Source organism: Schistocerca gregaria, chromosome 10 (assembly GCF_023897955.1).
Source record: "Schistocerca gregaria isolate iqSchGreg1 chromosome 10, iqSchGreg1.2, whole genome shotgun sequence".
Lineage (NCBI taxonomy): Eukaryota > Metazoa > Arthropoda > Insecta > Orthoptera > Acrididae > Schistocerca > Schistocerca gregaria.
This window is the reverse complement of record NC_064929.1, coordinates 75,210,212-75,225,657: the sequence shown is the minus strand read 5'-3', so window position 1 is coordinate 75,225,657 and position 15,446 is coordinate 75,210,212.

Below are 15,446 nucleotides of genomic sequence, written 5' to 3'. Positions count from 1 at the left end.
TTTATACATTAAGTTCAAAAAATAGCTCTGAGTACTATGGGACTCAACATCTGAGGTCATCAGTCCCCTATAACTTAGAACTACTTAAACCTAACTAACCTAAGGACATCACACACATGCATGCCCGAGACGACCCTAGCGGTCACGCGGTTGCAGACTGAAGCGCCTACAATCGCTCGGCCACTCTGGCCGGCTATACATTAAGGATACGTGGCCAATTTATATAGTAGAACCAACAAAAGAACTATACTGCATTACACGAATAAATTAAGAAATTGCAATAATAAAGCACAAATGACAAAAATAATAGTTAATTAGACAAGTTAGTCTTCCTAGCGTGGGTAAATAACATCGCTTTGGATAGAGTCCCACACTGCATTTTACACAGTGAAATTTTGTACGTGGGTGCCTTCTCCAAGCGGTCACATCTCAGGGTTCCTATGCAATTGATTCCATTTGAAGTAAAAGATTCAAGAAGGGGCAACGAGTTATAGTAATTATCAATGTACACTGTGCTGTTCTGAGGGATGTAGCCACACAGAGCTTTACAACTGCAGAATGCCCCAGTGTCTTATGCGGATCTCTTTGATTTGCTCCAACATATGGCTCAAATTTAATGAGATGTCCATTAGATGTAGCTAAACACCAACATTTGAAACCATAGCGAACTGGCTTGCCTCTTATAAACTGTTTCATAAAGTTGTGGCCATAATAAGGCTCCACGGCCTCATCCAAGGAGAGGTTCGACCCTGGAGGCTCTATGAGGTCTTCAAATTTTTTATTTAGATGTGAAATTAATGGCCAAATCCTATAAACTTTTTTTAAAAATGCTTTCATTATCATTGACATAGACGAATCTATGAATTTTCTCAGAAGTGTTTCTGGAGATTTAAGGCAAGGACATTGTTTGTATCAGGTCTGATCTCCCAGTATATACGTCTATGCATGACCTTACAATATCCAGACAACAGCAAAACAGCGATGTATTTGTACATGTCATCATGACTTATTTGTATGTTGTGTTCCTTTTGAGCCGCATATTTTACTCTCTCTCTCTTCAGAATCTCAGTCAAATCAGCATCAATCTTTACGAAAAAGATCTACTGGAGTCGAGTTTGATGTGCGGAGATATACACTCCGGGAAATGGAAAAAAGAACACATTGACACCGGTATGTCAGACCCACCATACTTGCTCCGGACACTGCGAGAGGGCTGTACAAGCAATGATCACACGCACGGCACAGCGGACACACCAGGAACCGCGGTGTTGGCCGTCGAATGGCGCTAGCTGCGCAGCATTTGTGCACCGCCGCCGTCAGTGTCAGCCAGTTTGCCGTGGCATACGGAGCTCCATCGCAGTCTTTAACACTGGTAGCATGCCGCGACAGAGTGGACGTGAACCGTATGTGCAGTTGACGGACTTTGAGCGAGGGCGTATAGTGGGCATGCTGGGCCGGGTGGACGTACCGCCGAATTGCTCAACACGTGGGGCGTGAGGTCTCCACAGTACATCGATGTCGTCGCCAGTGGTCGGCGGAAGGTGCACGTGCCCGTCGACCTGGGACCGGACCGCAGCGACGCACGGATGCACGCCAAGACCGTAGGATCCTACGCAGTGCCGTAGGGGACCGCACCGCCACTTCCCAGCAAATGAGGGACACTGTTGCTCCTGGGGTATCGGCGAGGACCATTCGCAACCGTCTCCATGAAGCTGGGCTACGGTCCCGCACACCGTTAGGCCGTCTTCCGCTCACGCCCCAACATCGTGCAGTCCGCCTCCAGTGGTGTTGCGACAGGCGTGAATGGAGGGAGGAATGGAGACGTGTCGTCTTCAGCGATGAGAGTCGCTTCTGCCTTGGTGCCAATGATGGTCGTATGCGTGTTTGGCGCCGTGCAGGTGAGCGCCACAATCAGGACTGCATACGACCGAGGCACACAGGGCCAACACCAGGCATCATGGTGTGGGGAGCGATTTCCTTCACTGGCCGTACACCTCTGGTGTTCGTCGAGGGGACACTGAATAGTGCACGGTACATCCAAACCGTCGTCGAACCCATCGTTCTACCATTCCTAGACCGGCAAGGGAATTTGCTGTTCCAACAGGACAATGCACGTCCGCATGTATCCCGTACCACCCAACGTGCTCTAGAAGGTGTAAGTCAACTACCCTGGCCAGCAAGATCTCCGGATCTGTCCCCCATTGAGCATGTTTGGGACTGGATGAAGCGTCGTCTCACGCGGTCTGCACGTCCAGCACGAACTCTGGTCCAACTGAGGCGCCAGGTGGAAATGGCATGGCAAGCCGTTCCACACGACTACATCCAGCATCTCTACGATCGTCTCCATGGGAGAATAGCAGCCTGCATTGCTGCGAAAGGTGGATATACACTGTACTAGTGCCGACATTGTGCATGCTCTGTTGCCTGTGTGTATGTGCCTGTGGTTCTGTCAGTGTGATCATGTGATGTATCTGACCCCAGGAATGTGTCAATAAAGTTTCCCCTTCCTGGGACAATGAATTCACGTTGTTCTTATTTCAATGTCCAGGAGTGTATTATATCAGGTGTAGGATCACGAGATATCTCTAATTTTTGTGAAGAGTCTAGTCTTTCTTCTATCCTGTGTCATGTTTTCCTAACTCGGGTGCGCGATTTTCCTCTTGAGTGGATAAAGATGTAACGTTACCAACAAGGCCGTCGGTATTTACTGACCATATTTCTGCCGATTTACCCAGAACCTTCTTCCCTGAACTAGCAACAGAGGCGGGCTGTCCTTCTGCATCACTACCTGCATTATCTTTGTCTGTATCTTCACCGTCAATTGGCGGAAGAAGCACAAATTCAAGCTCCTGAAATATATCAAATATGTCAAGCAAAGTTTCATCACCTTCTTTGCTGGGAATCGGACATGTAGAAACTCCTCTATGTTCCTCTCCTTTTCCAAATATAATATGAAATAAATTGGACCAACTGCGAGAAAATGACCCGTTACTACCCACCGTATGGTATTTCATACGTAAAGATATGTCAGTACCACAACAAAGCAAATAAAGTACTCTTTTCCAATTTGTGCTTATATATTGCATTTAAGAACTCAAATAACTATTCCATAATAATATGACCGAAATTATGAACCTGCACATGATAATTTTATTATAACTTACCGCCTGTCCATGACGAGAAGCAGCACAGTCAATAGCACTAGAACAAATTCTTTCCACCAGGAAAAAAACAATCCTGATCTCCACTGCTACTATTAGTTTCAGCAATAGATTTTCAAACTAACAATAAAACATAAAATAAATATTTCAGTTGTTGACAAAGAGCTTCTAAAGACAAATATGCCTGAGAAGAGCAAGCGTATTAGAAATTATACGATGGGATATAATGTGTTAAGCAAGCGCGGGGCCAGTAGCAAATTCCGACTAGAGGCCTCGTTTTTTTTAGGTCGTATGGTTTAGGATATAAAATAAAACAAGATTGTTACAAATAAACTTTTCGGGATTTAATTTCCGCAAATTGAGAAATAATATAAGTTAGATCAATGTCTGCGAGCAAATCGTATCCAATGTTCATTACACTGAGGTCATTCAGACGTTGCTGTCCCATCGTATTTCTTAATTCATTTTTAATGCACTTTAGCGTTGAAAAAGTCTCCACTGCAGTTAGTGATAATTAAAGATAAGTAAAAGCTTAAGGCTGTTTCTACATTTGTAAAACACGATCATAACGATTTTTCCATTACAAAGTTTGTAAATTTGTAGTTCCAAAGCTTCCTTCTTTTTTCTGTCAATGACGGCAGCGATATCCGTTTTCAGCAGCTCAGTTCGCCGCCTAGCGACTCTCTAAATCTTTTGGGTAAGCATTCACAATATTAGGAGTTCATTTCAAGATCTCTTCTGCTGTAACGGATTCAAAGTCCCGTAATATCCCAAAAATACTTTTCCGTGTGTTCAGCTAATGCAGCCAGTTCATTGTCAATTACCACAATAAACATCTGAAATTCAAAATGTTCTCCAGGTGTTTGATTTTCTACAACTTCATCGAGTGTAGTTGACCCACTAAAATGGTCATACTTTGTATTTCACATGTGTCGTCTTGAAGTTTGTTGCTGATATTCTTCACAGTTAGTCAGGGATTTGGCTTTTGCCTCAATTTCTGAAAATGTGAGTCTCATTGCTTGGGTATATTGATGTAAGGATTTATAAAGTGCATATCCGGTGCTCAGAGCTTGATCAGACGACTGCACCGAAACGCTAGTCGCTTGCAAGCGTTCTAGGATTCTGTCCCCTGCGACACACATTATTCCCGTTTCCAACTTACTCATTTTCAAAACTAACCTGATTGCGGCATTCTACCTTTGATGTATATTAGTAGGTATGTCATTCAAAACTTGTTTAATCATATCAAAACCAAATAAAAGCGCCTTTGTAGCATCAGCTCTGGGCAACTACCTAGTGTCAGATAACCTTTCCAAAATCGGAATTTCAACACTATTTTTCAATGCTTTCAAAAGAAGACCCCATCGATAAGTAGATGCGGAAAAAACTGTATTTTATCCATAGTGGATGCACATGTTTGTATGTAAACATTTTGTATTTCACGAGTGCACATCATAAAAACTGAAATATGGACGTGAAAATGACATAAGTGTGTAACTAAGTGGCAAAACTATCACCACAGCGTAACTGTAATAATGGTGATTCATCGTTATTGATCTCCAACAGAATAAACATGTATATGAATGTATAAACACCTGAGAATGGGCGCAAGCCCGAAACCGGTATGTGACAAATAAATAACCTCGTATAGTGACTGGTAGCGGATATTTCTCTACACCCTGGAAAAAAAATATATAGAGGCTTTCACGGAAATCAAAGAAAATTGATGCTTCTGTTCAACACTCTGCCGGCCGCGGTGGTCTCGCGGTTCTAGGCGCGCAGTCCGGAACCGTGGAACTGCTACGGTCGCAGGTTCGAATCCTGCCTCGGGCATGGATGTGTGTGATGTCCTTAGGTTAGTTAGGTTTAAGTAGTTCTAAGTTCTAGGGGACTAATGACCACAGCAGTTGAGTCCCATAGTGCTCAGAGCCATTTGAACCATTTTTCAACACTCTGCAGCACACTTGGCGACCAAATTTAATGAGTGTGAAAAACAGCGAACATATTCAGCGTACTTATTTACATCTTTCAAAAACTGCTCTAAGCACATCTGAGATCATCAGTCCCCTAGACTTAGAACTACTTTAGCCTAACTAACCTAAGGACATCACACACATCCATGCCCGAGGCAGGATTCGAACTTGCGACCGCAGCAGTGGCGCGGTTCCGGACTGAAGCGCCTAGAAGCGCTCGCTCACAGGGGCCGGCATTTATATCTTTAATTCGTGCTTCTAAGCCGGTGTACCTGCCACTCGTTTTACTGGCATTGTCATAGCTTTGCCCTCGACACTCTTTGATATTAATGCCATTCTCTGTTAAAAAAGATAGTAAGCTTAGGAGAGTTGGTCTGCAGTATGACCTTCCATATCCAAAAATTTCACAAATCTTTCCACTGGTGCGGATGGTAGGACATATCAGAGACAGTTAATCTACGTGAGATATATCAGCAGTAAAATCCAATGAGACTCAATAGTATTTGAATTTCTTAATTTCGCAGATAATATGATCCAGTATGGCTGATGCAATTAGATACATAAATTCCTCGCACGTTGTTTTTGACAAATATGACCTATGTTCCTTTCCTTTATTTGTATGAATACGTATATGTTGGGCCAGAAATACATCAAATTTGCATAGTAATTCTAATAACCTTTGTCTTACAAGTTGAAAATCGACACGTCCGTGCTTATTTTTTTAGAACTAACAGGGAAATTATAGCTTTTCTATGCGAACTGCTTTCTTCATCTCTCTTCAGCAAAATATTTGCATTCTTTATAATCCCTCTTTCGTAAACCTTGGCGAGCCGCCAGAATCTGCCATTTTGGAAACAGCTGTCCTTTACTTTCTGAGTAGCACAACCAATCTCTCATTTAAGTTTTATTAGTGTACATTTATATGTAAAAACGGTTTTTTACATAATCTTGGCTTATTTTCCTTCTCATATATTTTCATGGAAGACAAAAAAATGCTGTTTATATCCTGAACTTCGCTATTTCCTTTCATAATCCAATAATCTCGGTCAAAGTTGTTTGTAGACTCACCAATATCGTCAGAATGCATTTTACTTTGTGTTCCACTTGTGCTAGATGCAGTAACATCAGAAGTCTGTAACTTTTTTCCGACTTCTCTTTGTCTTGAAGACGAGGTCTGGGTCGATAGCACTTCCTATGCTTTTCAATTAAGTTTGGCTTGGGGACGATATGGCTGAACTGGGAAGACGTGCTGTTTGCTCAATTGCTGTATCCCTTGTGGAAAGCGTAACTACATCAGAAAACGTTGCATATTGTGATGAACCTTCATTAGTATATCATCCTTACAATCAACTACAGCTTTTGTATTTTGTGTGGTGTCACCGCCAGACACCACACTTGCTAGGTGGTAGCCTTTAAATCGGCCGCGGTCCGGTAGTATACGTCGGACCCGCGTGTCGCCACTATCAGTGATTGCAGACCGAGCGCCGCCACACGGCAGGTCTAGAGAGACTTCCGAGCACTCGCCTCAGTTGTACAGCCGACTTTGCTAGCGATGGTTCACAGACAAATTACGCTCTCATTTGCCGAGACGATAGTTAGCATAGCCTTCAGCTACGTTATTTGCTACGACCTAGCAAGGCGCCAGTATCCGTACTATTGATATTGTGAATCATGTACCGTCAAGAGCGACGTTCGTCATTAATGGATTAAAGTTAAGTATTCCACTAGCTACGTCCGTTTTTCTCACTTCTAATTCCCTTGTCATGTTCCAGACCTCACGCCAGCCTGCGTGATCTAAAACTTCATTTTCTGTACATTCGGCAAAATCGTTCTGAACATTAAAAAACTCAGACACTTTGCGTGTTTTAGATACAACAGCATGTGTCTTTTTCTCCTTTTCCTCTCTTGCTTTACACTTTGTACTTCCAGAAGCCTAGTGGCGTCCAGTATCTCTCTGTGTGGTGCTCATGGTAGTTATCTCGATCTCTATAGAAGGGGAAATAAATTACAAAATAAAATGGAACACTACTGTTTAATCGGATTGCGTAACGCGTAAATATCATAAATAATATACGTCCATTTTCTATTGAAGCTAGTGCCAGTTGACTGCGCAAATGTATATGCAGGGTGGTCCACTGATAGTGACCGGGCCAAATATCTCACGAAATAAGCGTCAAACGAAAAAACTACGAAGATCGAAACTCGTCTACCTTGAAGGGGGAAACCAGATGGCGCTGTGGTTGGCCCGCTAGATGGCGCTGCCATAGGTCAAACGGATATAAACTGCGTTTTTTTTTAAATAGGAACCCCCCATTTTTTATTACATATTCGTGTAGTACGTAAAGAAATATGAATGTTTTAGTTGGTCCACTTTTTTCGCTTTGTGATAGATGGCGGTGTAACAGTCACAAACATATGGGTCACAATTTTAGACGAACAGTTGGTAACAGGTAGGTTTTTTAAATTAAAATACAGAACCTAGGTACGTTTGAACATTTTATTTCGGTTGTTCTAATGTGATACGTGTACCTTTGTGAACGTATCATTTCCGAGAACGAATGCTGTTACAGCGTGATTACCTGTAAATACCACATTAATGCAATAAAGGCTCAAAATGATATCCGTCAACCTCAATGCATTTGGCAATACGTGTAACGACATTCCTCTTGACAGCGAGTAGTTCGCCTTCCGTAATGTTCGCATATGCATTTGGAAATGCGCTGACGCATGTTGTCAGCCGTTGTCGGTGGATAACGATAGGAAATATCCTTCAACTTTCCCCACAGAAAGAAATCCAGATCCGGTGAACGTGTGGGCCACGGTATGGTGCTTCGACGACCAATCCACCTGTCATGAAATATGCAATTCAATAACGATTCAACCGCACGCGAGCTATCTGCCGGACATCCATAATGTTGGAAAAGTACATCGCCATTCTGTCATGCAGTGAAACATCTTGTAGTAAGATCGGTAGAAAATTACCTGTAAATACCACATTAATGTAATAAACGTAGGAAATCAGCATACACTGCACCATTTAGACTGCCATCGATAAAATTGAGGCCAATGATCCGTCCTCCCATAATTCCGCACCATACATTAACCCGCCAAGGTCGCTGATGTTGCACTTATCGCAGCCATCGTGGATTTTTCCGTTGCCCAATAGTGTATATTATGCCGATTTACCGCTGTTGGTGAATGACGCTTCGTCGCTAAATAGAACACGTGCAAAAAATCTGTCATCGTCCCGTAATTTCTCTTGTGGCCAGTGGCAGAACTGTACACGACGTTCAAAGTCGTCGCCATGCAATTCCTGGTGAATAGAAATATGGTATGGGTGTAATCGATGTTCACGTAGCGTCCTCAACACCGACGTTTCTGAGATTCCCGATTCTCGCGCAATTTGTCAGCTACTGATGTGCGGATTAGCTGCGACATGAGCTAAAACACCTACTTGGGCATCATCATTTGTTGCAGGTTTTGGTTGACGTTTCACATGTGGCTGAACGCTTCCTGTTTCCTTAAATAACTTAACTATCCGGCGAACGGTCCGGACACTTGGATGATGTCGTCCAGGATACCGAGCAGAATATATAGCACACGCCCTTTGGGCACTTTGATCACAATAGCCATACATCAACACGATATTGACATTTTCCTCAATTGGTAAACGGTCCATTTCAACAAGAGTAATGTATCACGAAGCAAATACCGTCCGCACTGGCGGAATGTTACATGGTAAGACGTACTTATATGTTTGTAACTATTACAGCGCCATCTCTCACAAAGCAAAAAAAAGTGGTCCAGCTAAAACCTTCATATTTCTTTACGTACTACTCGAATATGTAATAAAGAATGGGGGTTCCTATTTTTAAAAAAACGCAGTTGATATCCGTTTGACCTATGGCAGCGCCATCTAGCGGGCCAACCATCTGGTTTCCCCCTTCAAGCTAGGCAAGTTTCGTTCTTTGTAGTTTTTTCGTTTCATGCTTATTTCGTGAGATATTTGGCCGGTCACTATCAGTGGACCACCCTAGGTTTTGCGAATGATACGTGCCGTGTAAGCAGAAACGAGAGTCTACCAAACATCATCCACTTGGCTTCATGTTTTGTATTTAATAAGGGGAGCGCGCTAGTAGCATGTCGGCTCCCATAAACGACCTGGCTTGAGAATGTGGGCCATACAGTGAAAGTATGCAGTTAAGACCTGACTACACTCGTGCGTCACTCGCTCTGCCTCACTGCAGCCATTTTAAGGCCAATCGCGAAGTACATGCGTAACATTTACTTACTCGGCTACCCACGAGGTACAATGCGGCAGTTCCTGGATTTGTATGGCAAGAGGGTCAAATTAAACCGGTTGAATTTAAAACAGGGAGAGGCAGGCATGACTGACTAAAATCATTATTTTCCGGCTATTTCACATGCAAATGGAAGTGTATGGGCTTTTCTCCGCTCTCTCATTTATACATTCCAGATTCGTTGCAGATAACATAGATAACTTTCCAAATGAAGATGCAAATAATGGACAAAAATTTGGTGCTTCTTTATTTTTGGAAAATATATCTGTCATTCATCTTCTTTGTTACGTTTTGGTACGGATAATAGGCGCAAAAATGAGGAAGTGGGTGATAATGAAAACTATTCTGAAGATTTAAAATCATCAATAATATGGCTTGGTTCAAATGGCTCTGAGCACTATGGGACTTAACTTCTGAGGTCATCAGTCGCCTAGAACTTAGAACTACTTAAACGTAACTAACGTAAGGACATCACACACATCCCTGCCCGAGGCAGGATTCGGACCTGCGACCGTAGCGGTCGCTCGGTTCAAGACTGTAGCGCCTAGAACCGCATGGCCACTCCTGCCGGCTCATCAATAATAGATCGAGATGATAGCGAAGGAGCATACGAAAGAAGAAGACTAAAAAGAAGAGAATCTTCCAGGGCTGTAAAGAGTATTTTTTAATTATAATCATAATAAAACTGCCCGTGAGTTAACAGTAAATAGAATAGAAAGCTATGTACGTATGTGCAAATGTTTTCAAAGGTCAACATAATCGATTTACATAAATTAAATATCGTATGCTACAGTAACGTGACGGTTGTTGTTGTTGTTGTTGTCTTCAGTCCTGAGACTGGTTTGATGCAGCTCTCCATGCTACTCTATCCTGTGCAAGCTCCTTCATCTCCCAGTACCTACTGCAACGTACATTCTTCTGAATCTGCTTAGTGTATTCATCTCTTGGTCTCCCTCTACGATTTTTACCCTCCACGCAGCCCTCCAATGCTAAATTTGTGATCCCTTGATGCCTCAAAACATGTCCTACTAACGTGACGGTACGCGATGTTAACATATTGAGCAAGGGGACGTTATAGCCACAATACAAGTGGGCCCAATTTTTTAAAAAAATAATCTGTTACGTGGGTGTACGTATTCAATAAGAGTTCTATTGCGGTGCGAAAGGTAACCCATCTTACTACAACAAAAGAACTACGAAACAGTCATATTTACTGCGTGTGAAGAATTTTTAAGCGACACCTTAGCTACTACGACTATGAAAGTTTTCGATAGACAGAAGCGTATTTTCATTTTAGAAATCACATTCGGTGGTCGTCCTATCAAAAAGGGACGAAAGACGACACACTCGTGCAGTCTGTGAGTCAGTACTACTCTATAAAGCTACACAACAAGCCAACGGTATCTGCAGATCCACACTTGTTGTCGCCTCTGTTTCTACATTTAAAAGAAGCGACGAGCACAACAGGAGCACGAAATGTTTGTTTTATGGGGATCATATTTTAGTAGACATGTCATTTTATAGACGAGGAAAACTGACGGATGTCGCGAGAAGACTTGCTTTATAAAATCATATAAGATTACAAAAAAAATGGTTCAAATGGCTCTCAGCACTATGGGACTCAACTGCTGTGGTCATTAGTCCCCTAGATCTTAGAACTACTTAAACCTAGCTAACCTAAGGACATCACACACATCCATGCCCCAGGCAGGATTCGAACCTGCGACCGTAGCAGTCGCGCGGTTCCGGACTGCGCGCCTAGAACCGCGAGACCACCGCGGCCGGCTATATGATTACAGCAGATTAGTTTTCATTCTGTAATACTTTTCAGTTCACAAAACCTTGTCAGCGAATGAAGAACATGGAACTTAAGAGTCTGCCGTTTCCGCAATGACGATAAAACCAGGTGGAAGAAGATTGCGTACTGGTTTAGAGTTGTCACAAGTCTGGCTTCCTCCGGGTTTGTCTTGTCATTGACGCATCCAAGGCTGTTCATTTCGGGGAGGGACTCTGAGATAAGCCCGGCCTTGCATCTGTTGTCGGAGAAATTGGAATGATTGAAAACAACGCATTAGTAAATACTCTTTGCTGACAACTTACTGAATGGTGATCGTAGTGTGGGTAGTTTCGTTCAACGGCGTAGTTTCGTTCAGCGCCACTCACACTTAACCGCTCTCCTGTACATGTATTTATTTCGCCACTTGCCGCGAAATATACACAACTTGCCATTCAAATTGCCACACCACTAAGATGACGTGCTACAGACGCGAAATTTAACCGACAGGAAGAAGATGCTGTGATATGCAAATGATTAGCTTTTCAGAGCATTCACACAAGGCTGCCGCCGGAGGCGACACCTACAATGTGCTGACATGAAGAAAGTTTCCACCGATTTCTCATACACAAACAGCAGTTGACCGGCATTGCCCGGTGAAACGTTGTTGTGATGCCTCGTGTAAGGAGGAGAAATGCGTACCATCATGTTTCCGACTTTGATAATGGTCGGATTGTAGCCTATCGCGATTGCGGTTTATCGTATCGCGACATTGCTGCTCGCGTTGGTCGATATTCAATGACTGTTAGCAGAATATGGAATCCGTGGGTTCAGGAGGGTAATACGGAACGCCGTGCTGGATCCCAACGGCCTCGTATCACTAGCAGTCAAGATGACAGGCATCTTATCCGCATGGCTGTAACGGATCGTGCAGCCACGTCTCGATCCATGAGTCAACAGATGGGGGCGTTTGCAAGACAACAACCAGCTGCACGAACAGTTCGACGACGTTTGCAGCAGCACGGACTATCAGCTCGGCGACCATGGAAGCGGTTACCCTTCACGCTGCATAACAGACAGGAACGCCTGCGATGGTGTGCTGAATCATGAAACTGTGTGCACGAATGGCAAAACGTCATTTTTTCGGATGAATCCAGGTTCTGTTTACAGCATCGTGATGGTCGCATCCGTGTTTGTCGACATCGCGGTGAACGCACATTGGAAGCGTTTATTCGTCATCGCCATATTGGCGTATCACCCGGCGTGATGGTATGGGGTGCCATTGGTTACACGTCTCGGTCACCTCTTGTTCGCATTGACGGCACTTTGAACAGTGGGCGTTACATTTCAGATGTGTTACGACCCGTGGCTCTACCCTTCATTCGATCACTGCGAAACCCTACATTTCAGCAGGATAATGCACGACCGCATGTTGCACGTCCTGTACGGGCGTTTCCGGATTACAGAAAATGTTCGACTGCTGCCCTGGCCAGCACATTCTCTAGATTTCTCACCAACTGAAAACGTCTGGTCAATGGTGGCCGAGCAACTGGCTCGTCACAATATGTCAATCACTTCAGTTGATGAACTGTGGTATCGTGTCGAAGTTGCATGGGTGTATCAAGGCCGTTATTTCGGCCAGAGGTGGTTGTTCTAGTTACTGATTTCTGAGGATCTATGCACCAAAATTGCGTGAAAACGTACTAACATGTCAAAGTACAATATACTTGTCCAATGAATACCCGTTTATCATCCGCATTTCTCCTTGGTGTAACAATTTTAATATCCAGTAGTATAATTTTGAGACTGTTCACGTGCTTTTTTAGTCTGTAACTGGTGCCAGACACATTTTCGCTTTGTACATTTTCATACTTCGACTAGCTTTTACCCGTGAATTCGTCCGCGTATAGAAGACACCTGTTCGGGCGGTGGCTCACAAAACTTTGCCGTGCTGCCGGCGACAATGTCCTATGGTGTGCAACAGCACATGCTTTTATGGCAAAACTGCAGTAACTTTCATTCTATCCGGCGCGTCAAAGTGAAATCTGGGTCACAATTTAAGTTAGACCTGCAAAAGTACAACTGAAAATCGCATCCAGTTCCGTGCATTAATTTTTGCGTCGTGCGCGTTCAGTTATAAACACGAAAATTGTAAAAGTAATATTTTTTCGCTTCGATTGCTGTTATAAAAACACCCTCTATTCAGTTTTCTTAAATATCTCCTACGTACAGACACCTTCAAGTTAGAATTTTATTATATGTGTATATTCACAATGTAGTGGAAACCTCTGAGAATATTATTCAAAGAGTACCGACTTATAAGCAGCAATGCTATTCAATACTGAATGATTTTCGCTGCCAGTGTCTTGAGTATCTGGGTGGACGTTACACCAGATCACCATCCTTTGAAAGATTGTTAGAGGTTCTAACAATAGCACCACTTGCGGAGTAGGTTAGAAATCAGATTAATAATGTTGCTCACGCAGCATATGTTCGCCTCATCGGGCGACATTGACTGTGGATGGTATCGTCAGAATGGAAATGATGAAGTCAATGTAAAAAAAGTCATTAATTTTGGCACTTATCTTGAATGGATTCCCACATAGAATTCGTCGAAGTTGTTATGGCTCACCTTGTTGATTCTAGGGTGATTCTACTTTGACTGCCAGAAGGTATTTTAGCAATATTTGAAGACTTAACAAATACGTTTTTCAGGGAATTCTTAATGATCAAACAGTCCCAGATCAGAACAATGATATGGTAGAAATAATTTTTGACTTGGTGTTCACGATCCACATTTTTATTAAACTTCTTGTAAATTCACATATACTTCTTCTTAATTGTCACATAATCAAGAAAACAGTTTTCTATCAATCTTAATTTATTTAATTTCCACTTTAACCAAACACAAGACTTGACTGTTCTTTTACAAATCGAAATAACAACTTAACTTCTGCAAAGTGAAACAAAGACTGCTCTGTGTGCATTCGCGCCAAAACGGTTACAAGTAAGTCAAAGATTATGATAGTCTCACAGAAATGAATACACACCAGAACCATATCGCTGTAATATATCGAGACATCGGAGTACATAAACATTAATAAAAGCAAATGTGAATACTGTTACAAAAATATGTCTGTTACTTCGCAGAAAAGTAGTACGATATTACTGGTATCGAGAACTGGGGTTGGAGTGCCGAAATGGTCACGTAAATAAAGAACCATTACAAGGTACCGTTAAGGGAACACTTGCTTTGAACCGTAAAGCTGACAATATTAATGTGAATTAGAAAGAGCTGCACCATTCTTCAATACTACGGATTTGTAAACTGAAAATTATTAATCTGTTATTAAAATAATTGTTTAACTAATTAGCTGTATTCGTGCTTCACGCTTTGCCATTAAGAGGATGCAGTGTGGTGGGGTACTGCAACGTGCTAATGCTTAAAACGTACATCACAGATGATCAAAACTGCGCACTACCAAAATTATTGCTCAAATTTTGACGCAAAATCGATTTCAAGATTATTATTTCACCAGTGACCTCTTTTTCTCTTTAGGCTGTGACTTCCAGTCGATGACGTTCCATTGTGGTACTAGAAAGTCTCAAGTATATACCAGTACTAATGGTAAGGAAATTCTGAGCTTTAAATAAATGTCCACTGTATTCGAAATCATCCAAATAAAAACTACAGCAAATTCTGAGCTTTAAATAAATGTCCACTGTATTCGAAATCATCCAAATAAAAACTAAAGTACTTTATGATGATATCAAACTCAAATAGCTGATTCCCACATAGTTACATACCAACAACTGACATTCTTCTTTATTGTTTAAACTTCGGGGTGGACATGAACAAACAAGGACCATATCTTCTGCTTCAGTGGTTCCCTCTTTCCAGCCAGTCACTCTTGAATCACTACATAAAATCGATGTCACCCACTTCATAATCTTCTGCTTTGTAAAAGAAGTTGACGATTGGCCTCCAAGCACCACTTGTTAGATGTCTGTAGCTCTCGGGACTGCCCTTTTTGAATCGCACTTTCACATTTCTAATTGTTGTGCTGTGTGGCGTTGGTTGCATGCAAGGGGTTTGAAAGCACGAACTAAACGTTACCAAGAAGCTATTGCTGGCTATCGAGGTTAGCCCCGACACATTAATTACCCCGTTCTTCATCGAGACGCCGGACACATTATTAACCCTCTGAACGGAACGTCGGTCTGAGATACGGCCACA